This window comes from Malurus melanocephalus, unplaced genomic scaffold (genome assembly GCF_030028575.1).
Source record: "Malurus melanocephalus ecotype Western Australia unplaced genomic scaffold, MMel_1.1 scaffold_147, whole genome shotgun sequence".
Taxonomy (NCBI): Eukaryota; Metazoa; Chordata; class Aves; order Passeriformes; family Maluridae; genus Malurus; species Malurus melanocephalus.
In genome coordinates this window covers 503,893-525,363 of record NW_026623379.1, presented here as the reverse complement: position 1 = coordinate 525,363, position 21,471 = coordinate 503,893, and positions in this window count along the sequence as shown.

The window sequence follows — 21,471 nt, the reverse complement described above, 5'->3', positions numbered from 1 at the left end:
CCTTAGCTTCTGACAAGGATCCTCCAAGATAATATWCTTTCTTCAGTAGAGAAAAGTCTGMGGTTAACTTTTCCAGGCAAGTAAGGTGACTGGCAAATGTGCACAGGGATGTAAAAGGTAATACAAATGTAAATGTATGAATGTRTCTGTTGTATTTTATTACCAAGAAGTATGTAGTAGAAAATACCAGAGCAAGATTTTTATTTCCTTGCAAATACTCTTMATTTCTTTTATATAAAAGTAAGCCTTTACAAAATTATATGAAACACAGTTACATCTAATGAAGTAATGCAGACTATAGTTAAGAGATTATATTTTAATTTTTAAAAAAGTAATTATTGATGTATAAATATATATATATTCATACTATCTTTATATAGTAATAGTTACACTTTCAAGAAGTATTTAGACTTTGAGGAATTAATGTCTGATAAGGTTCTGTAGTTTGGTCAGGCATACTGACCCATAGCTGAAGACTAAGCTGGGTGGAACACAGATATTACATCGCTGTGTCCTGATCTGGTGAACTAGCRTGATAATCATCTTCTTCCACTCCCTGTAAATCACAAGGTATTCATGAAGATTTATTTGTGCACTYATGATATGTTGGGAGGTAGGCAGGTTATTGGTGATCCTCCTCCTCTCCTGCTGCAGCATTTGAGGAAGGGCAGGTCCCGGGGAGCACATTTTGGATTTGTCCCCTGTTGAGAGTAGGAGTAGATGTTGGTGCCTTGGCTACATGCAGTTCAATGAATCGCAGTGAATGTCTTCACCATGCTGAGGGATCTAATTGAATGAGGAGAGCTAAAGGGAGGACCAAAGTGTTTGCAGCATCGTGGGAAATGAGAGCCCTCCCCTGATGTCATGTTGGTGTAAATTGGCAGATTCCCGATGAAATTAATAACCCCCTAATAATTCATACACTGGGATCTGGTCTACATTGGATCTGTGCATGGGGGGTGCTGTGCCTCTCTGAGGTTTTCTCCAAAGGTTCCTCTTTGGAGAAAAAGAGTTTTTAATTCCTTTAATTGGTCTGGGCAGTAGATATCTGATTCTACCAGTATGTGTGCTGCTAATGTAATCTGTGGTATGGAATCGTTATTTATAAGTAGTCTATTTTTAACAGTGCTGCTGTAACAATTTAAATGCTCTGAGCCCTATGTACCCTGATGGATTTTTTGTGTATGTTTATTATATGGGAACAGCTGGGTATTTGAGAAYACAATTTCTTACCAGGATTTCTCTCGGTGGTAAAACTATATGACTGTTCCCCTGACTCCTCTAAAGTTTGTTATGAAACCAGACCGATTTMATAACCTGTTGTGTCCTATTCATAAGAAATTGGGAAAGGGTATGTCGTTCTTCTGGCTCCCTTCTGGTCATCTCAGCCATTGCTTCTTTACAAGGTGAGCTGACATTTTGTGGTTGGAGARATACCTGAAGCAGGTGGTTGCTTGTTGCTCACTCTTCTTTTTGTAGGTTATCTGTCAGGTTTGCYGAGAGCAAAGAAGTTTAAAACATTATTTCCTGCTGCAGAATTTGAGTTATTTTTTGTGATAGTTATCCTTTGCACAGGGCTGTTACCTTGCTTTTGTTCTCTTCCTGTGAGCAATATGTTTAAATTGCAAGGTTGTAAAGCTGCGTTTGTAGATTCTCKTTTTGTCCTGATGCCAGTGCAGGGCACTGTCCCCTTGGGTCACTTTGCAGATGTGAAGGCAGCAACTGCATGAGCATTACTGCTGTGTAACAAAASTTTGACTAAAAATTATAGCTGTCTAGTGTTAACTTGCAGTGCATGATTTATGGGGCGTGGGGGCAGTGGCAATGTCCCCTGACCCTGTCCGCTGGGAACTGTGTAACCCCGTGTCCTTGCTACCCTGAGAGCTGGTCCTGCTGCCATCACAGGACTTCTTTCCTGTGCAGAGTGCACAACAACCAYGGAGTCTGAACAGGCGTGTAGAGGATCCTGCTCCAAGGATGCATGAGTTATGGGTTGTCTCGAATTCAATAAGCTCTCGCGTGCTTCACCTGCCRCTGTTTGGTTGCGTGCTCGCAGCAAGCACCCAGGAATGTAATGGTTGAAATTGCTTTGGCCTTTGATAGGATTTTGGCTGTTTCATTACTACAGGATTTCTTCTGCTGAGTTTTGTGCTRGCACACATCTGCACAGAGGTCCTGACTGAAAGGCTGTCATTGCCATCTGAAGGCCTGTGCAGGCTAAATTACCAATGGTTAGTGTTACACATGAGTTTTGGAATGGGAACAGCAGAAGCTCAGAAGCAGGAAACTACTCCCTACTTTCTTTATTTTTTCAATTAAAAACCCCCCACACAACAACTAACTCTTTCTCCCACCTTCACACAACAACTAACCCTTTCTCCCACCCCACTGCAAACTTCTCTAAGCGAACAGAGAAACACAACATGTACAGTGCAGTTGATTTTTTTTCTGCCTTGCTCCAAGACTTATCATAAGATCATCATGTCCTCAAAGATATTTTAAAACTTCCTACTGTTATTTAAGGATGCTATTAAAGTCCTTGCTTTGGAGARTTTGGATAAATGTAGAATTTAATTTAATTAACCTTCATCAGTCTTTCTTTTCTGCTTGAAAAGGTGACCTTTATAAAATGCCATTTACATACCCAAGAGCGTGCTGCTTGCATTTTTCTGTGTCTATATATCTATATATAAAGGCATATTAAAACATGTTTACATATATTTTAGGTATTTGAGGACCCTTTATTATGAACATTGGTGTTAAATATACAGACATATATAGAAAAAACTGTACCAAGTGGTGGGCTCAGGCTGTTCTAAACATTATGTGGTTAACCAATTCCCATCAGAAAATGGATCTAGAGCTGATGGATTAATCTAGGAATCGGGTAATATAYGTCTGAGTTGTACCAGAGTGTTTAGAGACATTGCTAGAGGACACAGAGGCTATGGCCCAGCCCCTGTATGGGTATATAGTAACAGGAATTCTCTGACCCAAAAAAACATGTAAACTCGGCAGGCTGAAGAATGTTTGGGAGACCGTGGCTCAGAGTGGCAGGGTGACTGTCCATGTCACATTGCTTCACTGTGTTTCTTCTGAACCCCCGTAGCAAGGATGCTGTCCCCTAGACTGACCTGTCTTTTCTTGTTCTTGCATTCATCACTCATTCACATGAACAGTTTTTCCTGTTTCCTCATGCCAAGCAGTCTAGAAGAGAAACATCTCAAAAGCTCTACTCAACTAAGATAAGTGTGAATGAACGCCGTTTTTGGAGTCTATGAAGTCTAGTATGCTTGTTAAGTTCCTCAGATTGAATTTGCTTTTAATATACTCTTGGGGTTGGATTTCAAATGTATTTAAGTTTCTAAAGATGTGAACAGATGCTTAGTAAAATTTTCAAAGCTTTTAACTTGCTTAGGTGCTTTTGAAAATCCCTGTAAATGTCTGTGTGCCTTTAATCTCCTCAATAAATTTGCAAATCCTTGGAGCCTGTTGTTCAGCATTCAGGACTTGAGCAAGGTCTTGAGTCTCTGCCTTCTGTCCATATTTCTGTAGCTGTGTTTATTGCAGCTGGGAGACTTGGATACTCACTGTAACTGTGTAAATGCAAATGGATCCCAGTCTTAAACCTGACCCTCAATAGTGCAGGTGTGGGATGTTCTCTGAATAATTGCTTAGACACAGAGGGCTTGTGGATTTTGTAATCGACATCTGTTCTGTTTCAGAGACGGGGTTCTGCTCTCTGAGAAAATTCCTTTTTTGAACAAAGTTTGTATAAAAAAGAGGTTTCTTGATAAAATATGCTTGCTCTGATTTATAGCACCATACAGCTCTCACACAATCACATCCTCACTTTCTCCTGCCAGTGGAAAATGCATGATAGTAACCAGGCACGTATATTAGAGGGTGGGAATTACCTTAGTGTTGGTGTCTCTGTTTCTTGCCTGCTGAGTAACTTAACATTGGAGATGAATGGCAGAGCTAGTGCAAAAATAGTGCCTTGAAATCTAGCAGGCACACTGAGATTACTCAGAAATATGCCTCTGTGGTTTAGAGCTGGAATTAGTCCTGCTGTGATGATTGCTCGGTGGTAGAGGTAAAGAGCTCTTAAGTTTCAGGCAGAACAAAAAACTTGATGAATTTAATTCCTTCAGTGTGTTTAATTTGAATAACTTATGTTTGGGCTACTCATTTTAGGACCCATCTCCATTTTAGAACATGATTTTGAAACCCATTAGCTCCAGTAAGCTTTGGAAGAGATTGCCAGGGTAAATAATGTGAGAAATACTGCATGCCAAGCAGTGAGTATAATAGGGTTTGGTGTGATAGCTGGGAACTGGGCCATTGCTTTAAGGAAGCTGCATCTCATGTTAGAAGCTGTCTCCAGTGTTTCTTATTGCCAAATAAGTTTTTTTTGTCGTTTGGTAAATGAGTATGAAGATGATGTCACTGAAGATCATGGAGGAAATTTTAGCAAACTTACTGATTTAGTAAATAGGGTAAAGGATTTCACCTTCCAGTCTGCAATATGAATTTTATTTTTTAAGTGAAGATGCTAAGGACTTCATTGTCAAATGAAAGCAATGTATGTATACGTCTTCTTGAGAAAGCTCATCTGCTAATTAAGCTTTGAGAATCAGTTGTTATTTTTTCCCAGTGACTGTTTTTGCATTTTACACGGCTCTATTTTATGTAATAAAAAAAATACTATTAACCTAATGCAATAAAACCTTACAAATGTTGAAATGATTGCTGGCAAGTAATTGTCTCTGATATTTGTATCCCACACTACTTACCTGGTACATGACATTTGCCCTATTATGTTTACAGGTGGTCCTTGTAGAAAATGAAATTACTCTCACCACTTAGCAGTAAAAAGCAATGATTTCCTTGTCTGGGGTATGCACTAGATGATAAAAGGAGGGAATCTTTGGAAGCTGAATTTAGTGATGCTCTAGCCTATTTTACTTCTGRTATTCTGTGTCTCTCTGAGATGCATTATCTCATTTCTTCATTATTGCATAGTGATTTTTATCTGTAGGATCAACACAAAGACTTTTGAGAGTTGGTGACAGTTTATTTTGACAGCTTTGGAGAAAAAAGATGCAAGTGTCTGAACCAYCTGCGACTTTTCAGCCCTTCTGCTGAGCTTTGCATTAGGCCCTGGAAGGGACCTCTGTGGGGCCACTGCACTTATTCCTGAATTGTTGTGCAAGGTGGGTTTAAATCCTGTCACTGAAAGSAATCTGTGCCATTTTGGCTTATGTTGTCTCTGCAAAGCCTTGGAAGCTGTGCTGCCCTTGACTGTGAAGGCAGGTGACTGTTCTACATTGTGGTGAGGAGCCACGCTGGAAAAATGTCTTGTCTGATTGCAAGGGGCAGTAAATACAGGGAGTGAAGGGCAGGAGAGAGACTATAGGAATACTGAGCCAGCTCAGTGAGAGCTGTTGATTTTGAGTGGGTATTTGTACTTTAGRGTGGCGTGGTTTTTCAGTAAAGTCTCATCTGATTTCTGCATAATTTCAGGTAGCTTGTAGCTATTTCTGTTCCTGAGACTTAGATAAGCAGATTGCTCTGCATACACAAAGGTATTACTTTATCTGGGAGTTCACTCTTGCATGGAGGAGAGCTGTTCAGATTCTTCTGCTCAATGCCTCCTGTTTTTCTGTAGCCTGTCTGGTGAAAGAGGGTGATTTTTTGTTTTGTTTCATTTGGCTTTTTAATTTTTCCCCTTTCTCCCCTCCTCACCTTGGTGGAATCTACTTCTTTTCCTCCCTGAATCATTCTGAAGAGATGCCCTGGCTTCAGATCCTGGTGCCAGGACTGGGATACTGCAGGCTGTCACTGRTACCTATGACATTGGCACCTTGCTGCTGGAGAGCTGCTGTTYGGGTTCATCTGCCTGCCAGTGCAGCATCCCTCCATTCAGGGTCTTTTTCTTGGCTGCCTGCAGCAATAACTCGAGATCTGCCTGCCATCTGGTTGGCACTTCCCACAATATAACCTAGTGTTGGTTTTTATGTTGGTTTATTGTGTAATGCTGTAAATACATATGKCTGTGTATAACTTTTGTGTAACTGCTGCAGCTGTAGCAGTGAGAATGGGGGTTTGTGAGGCTGGGGAGATTTTGAGCTCTACTGGTAATTTTCTCTGTGAACTATGGTGCAGAATGCTCTCTTTGAATGTAATTTTTTTTTTTTTTTGGCCTGATTTGAAAACTTAAATCAGTGTATTTTTTTTAAAGGTCTCTCAATACATTTTGAAGAGGGGGCCCTCTGATAGCATTCCTCTTACGCTGCCTATCTTCATGTTGATGAGAARTGTTTAGATGTGGCTGCATAATATGTTCATGGTGTGCTCAGAAATTCTGCATGTGCCGTGCAACACCAGAGAGAGATTTGTGTACCTTATTCCATCTGCAGATGAGGGCTCTAGCTAAGATGGGAGTATTTGATGCCAGCAGGGGTGACAGATTTACTGTTGGCAGTGTGATCAGTCACASTGGTGGCAGAGGCTCCCCAGAGCTGGCAGAGGGCAATGGGTCACTGCATGTTTTACTGCAAGACAGACATGAAAGCCAAAATGCTTGTACTGCCATAAAAGCTGACTGTTGAACTTTCTTGTTTTTCTCTTGTGCTAGGTTACATCCCAGAACACTTGGGAAACATGTGGTTCTCATTAAATGTTTCTCAATAGCTCAACAACAGTCCCTAACYGGTGGAGGTCTGCGGTAACAGAGGTTGCCAAATCGCTCGTGGCTGACAAAGCCAAAGTGCTGACAGGCTGGTTGCCAGCTCACCTATCAGAGTCCTCTATTTGCCAGTCTTGGGGATGTGGAGATGTCATTTGCTCCACTTTGTTTTGAGGTGCTGCTTTTGTTTCCTCACATCTCKGTGTCCAGCATGGGAATGGTGTCAGATGTTAGCAGCAGCAGGGAAATCACGAGGATACAGGAGGTCCCTTCGTGCCTGGTTATGCAACCATGGGATGAGTGTGTGATTTTTAGAAGAGAATTCTCTCTGATCCTTCCAGGATGGTTGGTTGTCCTTCATTGTAATGTGAAACATATGGCTGTAGTTTGAAACTGAGGACAAACATTTAAACCAGAGACACAGAGCCCTGATAGTGACTGCAATCTCTGGTGGCAAATAAAAAGCTCCAGCAGCTTCTTTAAATCTGTTGTTGTATGCTTTTTTGTCATTGGTTGCTGTAGCTAAATTGATTACTGGTGATTTGAATACATTTGAATGGAGAATTAAATGACACCCATTCAGTACTTTAAYTTTAGTTTCACTTTAATTAATTTTTCCCGGGACCTTCTCCCTTCCCACTCCTTTACTGTTTTGAATGGTGCTTAAGCAAAAGGGGGCTGGGAGGAAGATGGATTTATCATACTGTGTCCTGTATGTAACATTAACTGATTCTTAAACAGAGCCATTACAAGGTGGATGTTTCTGGTCAGTGAGAACTTTGACTTACAAGAAGTATTTTAACACAGAAAGATGCAGCTAGGCACTAATTTAAAGAAAAGACAGGTCCTATGACATTTTGGTTTATAGAACACRTAGGTTTCTGACTTTCCCACCTTGTTTGTAGCTGTAGAGCAGGAAAGAGAAACAAACTCTCCTGACTTTTCAACTCTTTTTTTTTTTTCAAATGAAGTATTGACATTTGGRAAAAATGCAAATAGGAGCATTCACTCTTTGGTACTTAATGAAAGCAATATCTGACTCTGTGCTTGAGTTAACCTCAGAAGTTACAGCTGYGTTATGTATGCAAATTTAAAAAGAACCTTCTGTCACTGAAAGGTGATAGAATTTGGGGTGGACATTGTTCTCTGGAGTACTTGAAAGGTTATTTGAAAGAACTAAATAGAATACGGAAGAATTAGGTTGTAATATGATGCCTTTCAAAAAATCCTCATAAACTTAAAACTAGATGTGTATTGTAAAAACAAGAATTAAGTAGAGATAGTTTATTTCCTTAAAGCAACATGAGGTATCTGCTTTTTATGGTCTTATGGTGAAGACCTTGTTTGTTTGTGTTTCGGTACAAGCTTGGAGGGGAAGGAATAACAAATGTCTCTGTTGTGGCTTCAGTCCAACAAGATATATGAAATCAGCATTAAAAGCCAGTACATCAGTGGCTGTCTCTGGCACACTGTTCTGTTCTCTGAGGAAACGGGTTTCTTCCCACACAGGGAAGATGAATTAGCTGTGTGAGGAAATGGGTTTCTAGGATATTTTTCTGCAGTCAGCGAAGTTAAATGAGATGATGACATTCAACTTGTTTTGCTGTATTTAAGGTTTTGAGGTACCTAGAGCTTGAAGTGCTCAACMTCCAGAAAAGCTTGCAAGAAGCTCGTTTGTATTTTTCAGGCTCTGTTAAGGTGTGTAGGGGGAAATCAAAGCCACACTAAGGCAAAGATATCAGCCAGGACAAATACTTTCTTGTAATATAATCAGACCGCTTCATCCACAATGACTGTAGCAGGATGCAATCTTCAAAAGTGTCTTATACTGCTCCTCTTATGTAGGTCTCTTAAAAAACAGTTTGCCTGGATCACAAAATCTTGCCCTTAATGTACCAGTCAYGTGGTTTGGGATTTTCTATAATTTTGCGCTGTCTGAGATGTTGGAACTAATTACAGTAAAATATCCATTGGAAGGGTATTGTTTGGACTTTTGCATAACTTATGATGCTTAGTAGAAGTTATTTCTCCTTTTTTTCCGCATATATTTACTGGAGATTCTGAACCCACCCTTTGGTAAGTTTATTTCTATCCCGGTTTCAGCTAGGGTAGAGTTAATTTCATCTCAGTAGCTGCTACAGCTACAGCTGTCTTTTGGATTTGGAATGAGAATGGTGTTGATAGCAGAGGGATGTTTTGGTTTTTTGCTAAGTCGTGTTTATTCTAAGTCAAGGACTTTSTTTCCTTTGCACGAGTGAGAAAGTTTGCAAAAGAAGCTGGGAGGGGGARCATAGCTGGGACAGGTRACCCGAACTGACCAAAGGGATGTTYCACACCATGGAACTTCATGTCCAGTGTATAACCTGGAGGAGTGAGGGGGCGTTGATCGGGATTTGGGAAGGGGGAGTTGAGCGAGTGGTCTCTCAGAGGATCCTTCTGTTGTGGGGTTGCTGAAGGCTGAAGAATGGCAGGAACCGATTGCCACCACGACAGCACACAGTCGGCAGTGTCACACCAACCAAGGCTCTGTGGTTCCTATCTGTATGGAGATTTGTCATCTGGAGAGCCAAGGAGTGATCAGCAGGACCCTTTAATAGCCCCATATGGCCAGTGCAAAAACCTAATGGAGAGTGGTGTCTGACAGACTTAGCACAGCCTGAACAAAGTCACGCTTCTGTGTAGGATGTAGAATCATGGAATGGTTAGGAAAGGAGTGTAAATCTTGGAAAATGATCTGTGGTGCACCTCATGGGGGAGTAAGTCTAACACTGCGTGGATATTGTCACAGAATCAGCCTGGCCACTTTGCAAGCTGGCTCGAACTCTCCTTATCTTTTGTGGGCATTAGAGGATAGATGTTATCTTTGGCATGTGCTCCTACAATTCCGTGTGTTGAACAGAAGAATGTCACTTGGCTGTGCTCTATGGTGTGTGCTTCATGATGTCAGCGGGGCTTGCAGATATGTTTATAATGCAAGGGGAATCAGARGAGTCACCCACACAACTGAAATGTTTTCAAGAGATAAAGGCTATTAAACTGCTTGAAAAGACCAGCTGGGTCTCTAGAGGGTAAAAAGCCAATTTTGACCTTACTGAAACTTTACTTGCTGATTTTACAAAGGAAGCGTTAGCAGGAGAAAAAGATAAATCTATAATGGAATTACTTTCTGCTCTACAAAATGTGCCCGGTAGCAAGATCCACTGAAGCTGCATGCTCCTTAAAAAGGAAGTGGGAACCAGAGGGTAAAGTGTGCTTTCTTCCCTCCCCCAGTGGCTGGATTTTGTGGAATTCAGCTCTTCACATCCATACTGTTTAGCATTCCCTTCTCTGGCAGTGGGACTATCCCACAAAATGTGAGGGTGAWTACTTCTGTGATTGAGGGGGAGGGTGGATACTGCACTGAACTGACTATTTGCTGTCTCTGTTMGAATGTTAGAAAAGTGCTTCTCTAACTTTCTCTTGTAGTAGTACAAACTATACSAGTCACCAGCATTCTTATTCTGGGATAATAGGCTATGAGCTGGAAAGCTTTTTCAGTAAAATGTTATTTTGCAGTAGTTGGACTGATTCCATCAGTGCAAAATGACTACCTTGTTTAAACATTGCTTATTTTTTATCTGAAGGAAAGTACTGCAGTTTATTTGCTCTTGCTAAGCTAGTATCTTTATTTAAACATATTGGTGCTTTTCTGAAAGGGCTATTTCTCATATCCATTGCAATCCTTTGGTTTTACTCCTGTAATGGCTCTTATTGAAAAGACTCCTGCGTGCCTTTACTGGCACAGTGGTTAGATRTGTGCACCTAATAGGGCATTGGAAATGTTTGTTCAGGAAATATCCTTTTAATTTGATCAACTGGCCAAAACAATGCTTGCTTTTGTATTAATTCCCTGACAGATGCTGCTAACCAATGYAAATACAATTCTATTTAGCAAGTGAGAGATGAGAGTAGCTTGATCAATTTGTTTGATGTTCTCTCTCTGCTCTGACTTCTAAACTGGATTTGTTGACATGAGGGTAGAACTGAGACATGTGAAGTGTCTCCAGTTGGTGTCTCGGGATGTGTGTGTGAGGATTGTTACTCTGATGAAGCCTCTGAAAAGGGAATACTCTGAAGCAGTGCATTACGGTTTTTACATTGTCTTGAAGGTGATTACTTAGAGGTTAAAGAAGCTGTCCTCAAGTTTGATCATCTGCTAACTTAATTCCCGTTTAAAAACTGGCTAGCATGTTCTCTGTRTAAGTTCACATATAATTCTGGCCAGCTAGAATTGCTGAGAGGCTCCTGGGTATGGAGATGAAGAATGTATGACACTGCCTGGCTAGTCCAGACTACAAAATGGGGTGGCTTTTGAGTACCCCAGCAAAGGCATTACTGATAAAGCAGATTCCTTAAATTTGACTTCTCTTGCAGGTGCGGGACCAAAGGGATCAGAGCTGTAATTAGAGTCACTTCCTCTCTCTTGCAGTGTGCTGCCCTGAGCCACAGTTCTGTAGCACAGGATTTATGCCTTCAGTGTCTGTTGCTCTCACAGAGGGGGTTAGGATGTGTGGCACGAACCATTGCACAAGTCTTGTGAAGTTGTTTTTGAGCTATGAGAGCACAGGATAAGAGAGTTCTGAGCTGGCCAGACCAGCTTCCTGCTGCGTTCCATCAGGATGATAAAAAGGTGGCAGTGGGCTTCAGTCTCCTATTCTTTCACTGCTTGCTGCTTCTACTCAAAAAGGTATTAGCCTTGGGCTCCCTTCTGGTAGCATCCGTGAGGGGAYAAAAGCAGGACTTTCTCAGCTTGTTTTGCTGTGTACTTTTCCCACTTGCCTACCCCGTCTCCCTGGTTGCTTGGTGTTTTCTTCTCTACTGAACCTTTAGACTGTTTATTTTATCTTGCAGACACAACTGAAGGAATTTCCAAGAGGAATAGGTCTGAAGGAATTTTTTTTCACTATTCCTCTTTCTTATAATGTGCCTCGAGTTCCATGTATTGGTATATATTTAAATCCAGTAATTCACAAGGCAAACAGGCAGGGAAATGAGCCTGGAGTGTTTTTGTGAAGACTACCCAGGAGAGCTGTTGTGAATAGGATGGTATGAATAAGAGGGCGGTGTGAATAGGACGTACCTTGTTTGTTGCATTGACAGTTTTTGCTGTAACTGTTCATGTGTATTTGTGTTTACATGTGCATTCAAGTAATGAAATCCAGGAAAACATCATCACTTCTCAGGTCCGGGAGAATGAGAGAAAAATCTCTGCAGCTGTAATCCTTCTTGACCTCACAYGGTGAGGAATGACTGGACACACTGCTCTTGAGAGATGTTACTGGAGTCATACTAATGAATTGAGATGTATGAGTTCAGTTCTTACTTCTGCCATAAATTTCAGTGATCATGGGCAAAKTTCTTAGTCTTCTGAATACCTATAAATGAGGTAAACAGATTTTTTTCTCCTAGCCTCCTCCTCTCTTTAAATTCTGATGTCTGAGGCAGGAACTATGCACATTGTGCAAATGCACAGGAGGTAAAAGGGTCCAAGCTATCCTGTCCTGTCTGCTGCCTTGTGCCAGCTCTTTTGTGGTAAGTAGAGCAGCATGGATGTGGGAGAGACTAGCAGAAGCAGACAGGTGGAATGACATTTTTGAGGGCTGTGAAGATGTATTTATATAGAGGGGCATAACAGAATGTCTTTAAATATTTAGATTTTGAGAGATTTTAAAAGGTATAGGAAAACATTTCTTCATGAATTCAAGCTCTGCGTCTATTCACATGTTTTTAAAAAGTGAGAGAAATGCAATATTATGAAGGCAGAAATGAGAACTGAGTGGTTTGTAGAGGAGGCAGGGAGGATGTCAGCCTTMACTTTGGGGATAATAAGGAGGGGAGAGTGGTTTTTGTGTCTCCTTTTACCAGAAGCACTCCATGTGGATTGGTGTTAGCAAAGGCTTTATGCTGTGTGCGTCACTGCTTTTGTAAATGCTGGCAAGTAACACAGACTGCTTGGACTCTGTACAGAGTGCTAATCTATAGATGCTTTTTTTTTTTCTGTAAAGGACACCTCCAATGCTAGCTGTATTTGAAGGCATGGAAAATAGGTTTGAAAAGCTACACACAGCAGCTGTCATAATTTTCYGTAATATCCTGCTGTTTAGGATAACTAATGAGTGCGTCAGTTCTTCGGATATGTTGAGCCAGATCATTAATTAGTATCTACTGACCTTGCTTCATGGAACTGGGGGGACTTCCATATGAGTTGATACATATCACCTACATTGGGAGATTAATGTCTGGAAAGGAGATGGTATAAAACTGGATTTGTGTTCATTAGAGATGAAATTGTGCCCCTGGCTTAGTGTTGAGAATATTATGGTATTGGTATATAATGGAAAGCATGGACCAGTTACAAGAAAAAAAAMCAAAACCTTGTATTTCTAAGTTTGGGTGTTGTTCCTTAAGCTTCTCTCTCTCTCCTGCTCTGTAGAACACGAGCAACTTGTTTCATTTAATATTTCACAACCTGTCCATAATGAGGAATTATTTCCAGACAGGTCCAGAATTTGCTTGACTTCCTGTGGCTGACTTTATGCTTCTGTTCCCATCCAGCTGTGAGGTATCATCCTTCTGCCTTATCCTCCCATGAACTGCCTAATGTTAAAGCAAATCAGAAATGAGAGGATGTTATCTTCATAGCAGGAGTTTACTTATATCTTAAGTGATACAAAGTTTTGATACCTCCACAGCATATTTCTCTAGTGCAGTCTCACTGTAGATAGCAACAGCAACATTTCTTATAGCTGAAAATTCAATGTATGTTTTCAGTAGGGGAGTGCATTCTTGTGTGGTAATGGATGGGCATCAGCCAAGCGTTGAGTTTGCAAAAGAATGCAGCACTAGCTGTAATAATGGGAATAACAACATGMATGTATGAGGTATAAAGCAGAGAGTTATTTTAGACTGCCAGGCTGAAGGTGAGTCAAACGAACAAAGGCAGATGGCAGAAGCTGCTGGGGAGAGACAGAGATAAGACATCATCATTGTTATTGACTTGAGGGCCTGGTGTGATTCTAACAAGAAATATGTTGGTTWGCCATAATGCTGTAAGAGTACTGGTGGCCAGTGAGCAGCTGTTATCCCTGCAAGTTTTATCTCCACCTGTAGCATTTAATCTAGTTTGCCAGCTCTTTTGTGATTGTAGCAAACAGCAAGACAGAAGGATAACCATAGTGAAGTGCTTTAAATTTGTATTTTCTTGGGGGTGGATGCTTTTTGTCTTCTATGAATTTATGAAGCTATGAGTTGGGCTCTGTCTTGTCACAGACTTCTGTGGAGCTTTGCTTTTTTTTTTGATGTGTGTATATATATGTATATGCATTCTTGTTTCCCCTGTTTTTGTGAAGTATAGGCAAGTAGTTATTTGTATGCTGTACTGCCCAGCCTGCCTCAAAAAAMCCCATAAATTTCCTGAGCTAAATGTCGTAAACAGGTATTGTGAGAGATGGATTTGAAGGGCAGATCTTGGTTGCAAGATGGACCAATAAGTTGAAGTGTTGTCTCTATAATGTGTGACAACTGAGGGGCAGAGAAGTGCAGACTCAAGCCCCATTGGTAACTGCTTTGCCTGTTTAATAGGGATCAGGACAGAAGGTAAAGAACTGCATCTACTGTCAAGTTTATTTAGCTGATATGRTGCAATATGGCATTGCTTTAACTTATTCAGCACAAAATTTTTGAAAACCTTTAAATAATTTAAAGTTGTTGATTCCGAAGGCAGGTATGGTCTCCTGACAGGGTGTACAATATTCCAATATATTTGCAGTAGTTTACWCCAACCTACATTTCTGCAGTGGAACTTAGAACAAACACAGAAAGTAATGCTGATTTCTGATGAGATGCATTTCCTGTGGCCTAGTAGTGGTAAGGATCCCATTAAAATTGATTCTTGAATCGTTCTCCAGAGGGAAGATGTTTGGGATATCAGCAGTATGTATAGTTGCTTAGCATCTTTGGTATTGATACCTAGTACCTAGGTTCTGGTTTAGATACTTTCTAAACTGTGCAGATGAGTGTGGGTATCAAATGGTAATTGATCCTGTCTGAAGGTGATAATATGGTTCCTGTGTAGACGACAAATTTTCAATATGTTCTGTGCAGTTATTCTCTAATAAGTCTGCTGTTGCTGGTTCTGCTCCTGGTGTGTTTGAGGGCGAGTGTTACTCTTTGGACACTGTGACTGCTGCTGTCCTGGCTCTGACAGATCTGCTCTGCTCTGTGCTGTGTTCCCCCACTGAGTGGGGCTCTGGGCTCTCACTGCTGCCCAACCCAGTGCTCTGAAATTGCAGCGCAGCAGCTTTTCACTGCCCAGGAGTGCCTGCCATGGCTGCAGTGGCTGTGGCCAGCCAGGAGTGTTGTTTGTCATGGCTGGCTGACGGGCTCACAGCGATGCTGCACTGCTCTGCCAGCTTCTCTCTGGCCAGATGGAAGAGCAGAGCAGAGGGAGTGCTGCAATCTGAGATGGAAAACCTACTTGGATTGTGTGTTTTGGATGGCTGGTTTGAGGAAAACTTGCCTTAAAACTGCAGAGTTACCAACTGTGTTGGTTTAACTCCGTGAAGTTGCYGCAAAGGGTGAGGATAGAAGAGGCAAGTCTTCTCCCTGGAAGTGCCCTGGTAAAATTTGTATGATGTAATTTACTGTTTTGGAGATTTTCTGGGAGCAGAATGTGTGTCTTGGTGTATCCACAGCAACAAAATTGAAGTAACAGTCATTTTAAGTCTTAGCTTGAAAGAAGAAGCTGRAGTGTGTTAAAAATCCCCCCAAAAACAAGTGAATACTTTGCTGATATTARAATAGTAAAAAACTCAGAGTATTGGAATCAAGGCATTTAAACAGTGCTGTGTCTATATTTATTTGTGTGTATAATCATAAATATGCAATTAAATGTATTCTGTGAAAACAAACATTTTCAATGGTGAATTTGAAATAATGACAAATCAGGTTGAGATTTAAACTTTCCCTAACCATTTAATAGCATCTAAATTAAGAAATATTTGCCAGTGCAGGTTTGGCTGGGGCTTTAAAGGAAAATGAAAGTGCTGGAACCACAGGAAATCAATGGCCTAATCGTCTGGAAAAAGAGTTCATTGCAGTGCCAGGATAACCTGTGAGAGCAATAGCCCATTCTGCAGGTGTAGGGAGAATATTTGTCTTTGAAGTTCTACAGCAGCAGCACATCCACAATAGGTAACTTGTGAGGTTATTAAGGCTAGTTGGGAGTTGGGAATGTCATATATAGCTTGTGCCAGGGAGGGATTCAGGAAAGACTAAGTGAGGGATGGTGAGATATTCTCTTTATTTTGGTAGAAGCAGTCAAATTTCCTTACTTTCTTTCATTATAGATTCTTTACTTTTACTTTTTGCTGTTTTAAATGCAAATTTAAACTTGTTTAACTGATTTGCACACTGAACTTCAATGTATGGGATATTTTAATCTAAACATCTATATGTTTTGTAGTTACTAATCAGGGAGAATCAATCCTTTTTTTAGACACAAGAGCTAAAACCAGAAAGCAAGTTTAAAGCTGCAGACCGTAATCATGGTTTCATGTTTTGAACTTCTAGTAATTTTGAGTTAAGTGTGATTTTTGAAAGTATTTAATTATTAGTGCAGGTCATTATAGTATCTTAATTATGAATGAAGTCAGCATCAGGCAGCGTTTCCTTTTTGACAGGTACAGAAGGTGTCATGGGAGCTGCCTCTGTGCTCTCTGGTGAGATGTAGCATGTCCTGCAGACATCTCCTTGGRATCTGGTAACACAAGATACAGAGGCAGACATTGGGAGTGGAGTGACAATGAAGGAAAGCAGTGATTGATACAGGGAGACCTCCAGGAGKGGAATGTGTTTCAGCCTCCTTTGTTTTCCTGCTTTGAGGAGTAAGTGCCTTAGRCTGCACTGGGACACTCTCATCCTTCCCAAGGGATGGGTTGTTTGTGTTGCTCATTCCATCTAGAGTGCCCAGGGTAYGGAAGAACATTAAGCCTCATCTTTTTGCTCTGTATTTGGAAATAAAAGTGATAAAAGTCTCTCCTCTGCATGAGGAGAATGGACTTTGTTACCAGTCAGGCTGGGACTTGGGAGCAGCCACGGTGTGATCACAGATCTTGTGGTTATCAGTGCTAAGTGCTGAGCACAGATGCCTTTGCAAGCAGAAACACGGATGCAAATATTTAACAAAGCTTTTTTCAAGCTCAGAGGAGGGATGCAGAGGGCAAGTGGATGTTTRGAGCAGAGTGCCTGAGTGACAATGTGCTGTTTGCAGTAACTCTRATAGAAGTTACACGTGCTCATCAGTTTAAGAGCTGATACATAAATGGGCTGCAGTTCCATATTCTGGACTTAGTCAAGAATAACTAAAGAAAGGAAAATCAATGTAGTGGTTTCCAGAGACAAGAGTGAATTAATGTTGCAGGAATATGGTTGACAGGGTTAATGCTGATGTAAGGAGGATAAAATAGTGTAGAGTTCAGGAAATCCTAAAATAGGAGTGGGAAGGGAATAACTATTTATATATTCTCCATGTTTGATATATATAATATGTATAAGATACCAGCTGGAGATAGCTTATCTGGCAGATTTGCAGGGGATGGAGTACATGGTGATGGCTATGGGCATGGCAGGAGAGGAGTCTTTCCTGACAGTGTGAAGTTGTCTTACATCAAGCAATAGGAATTGAAGGAAGAGATTTCAAATGATTGCAAGTTGTCAAGTGGAGTTTTGTTTGAGGGCAGAGCATGTAGGTAAAAATTACAACATTACRTTAATTAAAAAAATCATAAATTAAAAAGTAGGCATGGGTAGGAGACTGGTGGGTGGTGGTTCAAAAAAGAATCTTGCTGACATTTCTTTTTGGTATTTTTCCTCTTAAACACAAGAGCAAGCAGTATTCATGCCTACTTTAAAATTTATTTTCCACAGCCTCTTGTGTTTAGTAGGACTTCAGAGAATAGCTGTTTCATTTTTTTGTTACAGGCACTGTGTGCTAATACAAGAGTTCAGTCAGTCAGTAAATTTTCTGAATTAGTTGCAGTAGTTACAAGCRGAGCAGAGACTGAAAAAGGCCCTTTGCCACCGGTGAAGGTGACTAATCTGCGTGGTGCTGGAATTTCTGTGTGTTCTCTTCAAGGCAGGGAGGTTGAATCATGCTAGGCATGTATGTCCTGTGTGCTGCTGTGACACGAACTGGAGCATTTYTCTGTGTCCCTGTTCAGCTCTAACCCTGGGTAAAAAAACCACTGGCAAACAGAGGTCACATGATAAGGCTCCTGGGAAGACCCACAGACAGCAAAACCATTTTAGGGTCAACATCAAATGCCATTWTGATATCTCTGTTGATAATGATTCTGTTTGCTAGGATTGCTGCCCMAATGGCTGCAGCTTGGAATTTATCACAGTTTGGGCGTTGCCTCAAAATAAGAAGGGTGAAGCTATTTTTGAGTTTAAGGGGAAGAAAAAAGTTGTTGAYTGAGATCAGATGAATGAAAACTCAGGTAGTATGAGCTCATCATGGTACCAAGTGTTTCCTGCCATGTTCACCCTTTGCATTCATAAAATCCAGGAAGTCTGTCACCTCTGTGCTTGGCAAAATCATGGAGCAGATCCTCCAGGAAACTATGATGAGGCACATGGAAAATAAGGAGGTGACTGGTGACAGCCAGCACGGCTTCACTAAGGGCAAATCATGCCTGATAAATGTGGTGGCCTTCTATGGCAGTGTAACAGAGGTGTTAGATGAGGAAAGGGTGACTGATGTCATCTACCTGGACCTGTGATGGGCATTTGACAGTGTCCTACATGACATCCTTGTCGCTAAACTGGAGAGAATGAATTTGGTGGGTGGCCCAGCTGGAGAGATGGGCCCGTGCAAACCTCGTGAAGTTGAACAAGGCTAAGCTGCCCCATTTCTGGAAGTGTTCAAGGCCAGGTTGGTTGGGGCTTTGGGCAGCCTGATCTAATGGAARGTGTCTCTGCCCATGGCAGGGAGGTTRGCCAGGRTGACCTTTAAGGTCCATTCCAACTGAACCATTGTGTGATGCTATGAAACAGCAGCAAGCTCTGGAAAGTACTAGAGCACTCAGAGGTGTCCTGCATCTAGAAACCAGGATCCTTGASCAGTGTGCAGATTAATGCAAGCCCCAAGGAAGAACAGTCCTGGATTACAGCAGGAACTCACCTTGATCTCTGCCTTTGGCAGGAGTGCCAGCAGAGGAATGGAAGAGTAGGAGGGGCAAATATAGGTGTTTCAAAGAAAGAAAATTGGAGAGCAGGACTCTTATCTAACTCAGGGTGTCCAGGTTCCTAGAAAGCTGAGCTGTCTGTGACAGATCTTTGATCAAACAATTTGATTTGAGGCATTAGGACTTAATTCACCTGCTCTTCTTAAGCTGTCGTTCCCCCTGCTAAGAATTTGTGTAGTTAGTCTGAAAAAAACCCAAACCCTCTTTTTGGGAGTTGTCAGGGAGCTTTTTAGATGGACTCCAGGTGGTGAGGGACACACCAGAGAGCCTGGAAGCATTTGACACAAGCCAGAACAGAAAGATCGAAAACATGTCTCTGGTCTCTGGAGCAGAATGTCTGGAGTRGCTGGGTTTGGGGGGACCTTGTAGCTCTAATTGGAGTTACACTGCAGCTGAGGTTTCTGTTTTTAAACTTAATGCTTAGAGGCCCCATTGTGTTCAGCAACATATACTAGACCTGAATATCTTGTAAAGGAAGATCCCTGGTCAAAAGAAGAGACAGAAAAAAATGCTCCCGACCTGAGAATAAAAGTGAGATGCAAGCAGACAAAATGTTTTGCCTGGGGTTATMCAACAGGTCATTTGTGGGGAGGAAAGTGGAGCCCTGGTCTCTCTGCTGGTGGTGTCACCACCTTCTTGCTGAAAATGCGGTTGCCTGGGCTCAGTTGTTGGGCAGGTCAAGGAATATCTGTGCAATGACTGTCACACTCCTCAAAAAGGAGGATTTTGGATGTCTTCTAGACTTGAGGAGTAGATTTAAGTTCAGCCTACTGAGCATCACCTCCTCACATTAGTRTAATTAATGCTGCCTCCTCTGATGGCAGTGGCCCCCTGTGTTTCAGGAGGCAGGGCTGCAGTCTGCTCAGGGTTTATTAACGTGTTTGCTGGCCATGATGAAGGTATGTTGATAGTGGCTTGTACACAGCTGCCCAGGCTTGCTGGAGGCAGTGCTATGTGCATCTTCTATGCCTTATCTCATCGGCAGCTCTGCTGAAAGCACGTGTGACTGCAGTGTAGCTACAGCCTTCCTCCTGCATTCCTATAGGAAAGAAAAGGATGCAGTGTGTTCTGTGCATCTGTGCTTGTGCTTTCTGTGTTCTGTGGGGATGCAAATGAATGATAAGACTGGCTCGGGCCAGTGGTCTGTCTGCCTTGTTTTCTTTTTTGCAGTAGCCAAGAGCAYCTGCTTAAACCAGCCAATATCGGTCCACAAAAGTCATGGAGAAAAAAGGATTTGTTTGAATTGTTATTACTAGAGGTTCAAGCTCATTCTTACTTCATTGTTGAGTTTGTTTTTATAGGAATAATCTTTGCTGTTATGAGTCASTCTGGCTTAAAAGAAGGATTTTGCTTTCAGATGCCTTTTGCCTTAAAAGGTGATGTTGCTTCTGGTATTTGTCAAGTTTAGGGGAAAAAAAAAACAAATCTAAAAATCATCAGGCAGATCATTCTTCTCAGGAAACACTTGAAACTTCCTTAGTTCTTAGTTTTAGAAAAAAATCATAATAAAGCAATGCTTAGGGAATGCATTGCTGATGCCTCTTTGGGACCAGCTTGGTTACTATAACAGTAAAATATCAGACAGTGACACTCCTGCACGTAACAGGAATGTGGCTTGCTTGCTGGTGTGGTAGATTTCTAGACCATCTGGAAATTAGTGTCGTTAAACACCTGAAATAACAAGATTAAAAAACCCAARCAAACAACAGCAAAAAAGCTAGGATTTCAACCACAGCAAGCCAGGCACATTTGATCTGCAGACCTAATGCCTTTCAAGTGGATAGATAAAAAGTGCAGCCTTGGTTGTGCATGGTCAGGATGGATGTAGGGGTTCGCTTTTTTAACTCTCCATAATTTATGGTGGGGATAATTCCACTATTTTTAACTATAAAAATCTATATGCAGTTCCAAATGCAATACTGAAGAAATGTATACACTAGCAAAAATCTTGTGTGTCATGTGATTCATTATCCACTATAAAGCTGCTGTGGAGGAGGGATTGTTCTTTTCAAGASGTTTTGTCTGCAGCTCTGACCTTACTGCTGCTTCTGTAGGTAGAGTTAACCTGTTATGCATTGTCTGATTATGCATTTGAATATAGCTATAAACTTACTTTTCCCYGTGCAGCATCACTTGGTGAAGTTTTAACACTCCCAATAGTAGATGATTTTCTTTTGTGGGTATTTTGTTGCATAAACTGCTTCCACCCAGCTAAGCTCGCTTCCTTGGCATTTGTCAGCCTCCGAAACTTSAATGTTTAGAAATATTTACCAATTTCACTTTTCCTTGCCCTGTATAAGAAATAGAAGCCCACACTCCCTTCTGAATGTTCTCTGTGCATTGTTCCCTGGGTCCCACAAAGCTTGTTTCTTGTGCTGCTGGGGGACCATAACTCACTGGCTGCTGTTCTGTMGACACTTGTTACCTGGACTTTTCTCCGCATGCCCAGCGTGCCTTATTCTCTTGCCATTGTGTGCTCACTCCCACATACACCTA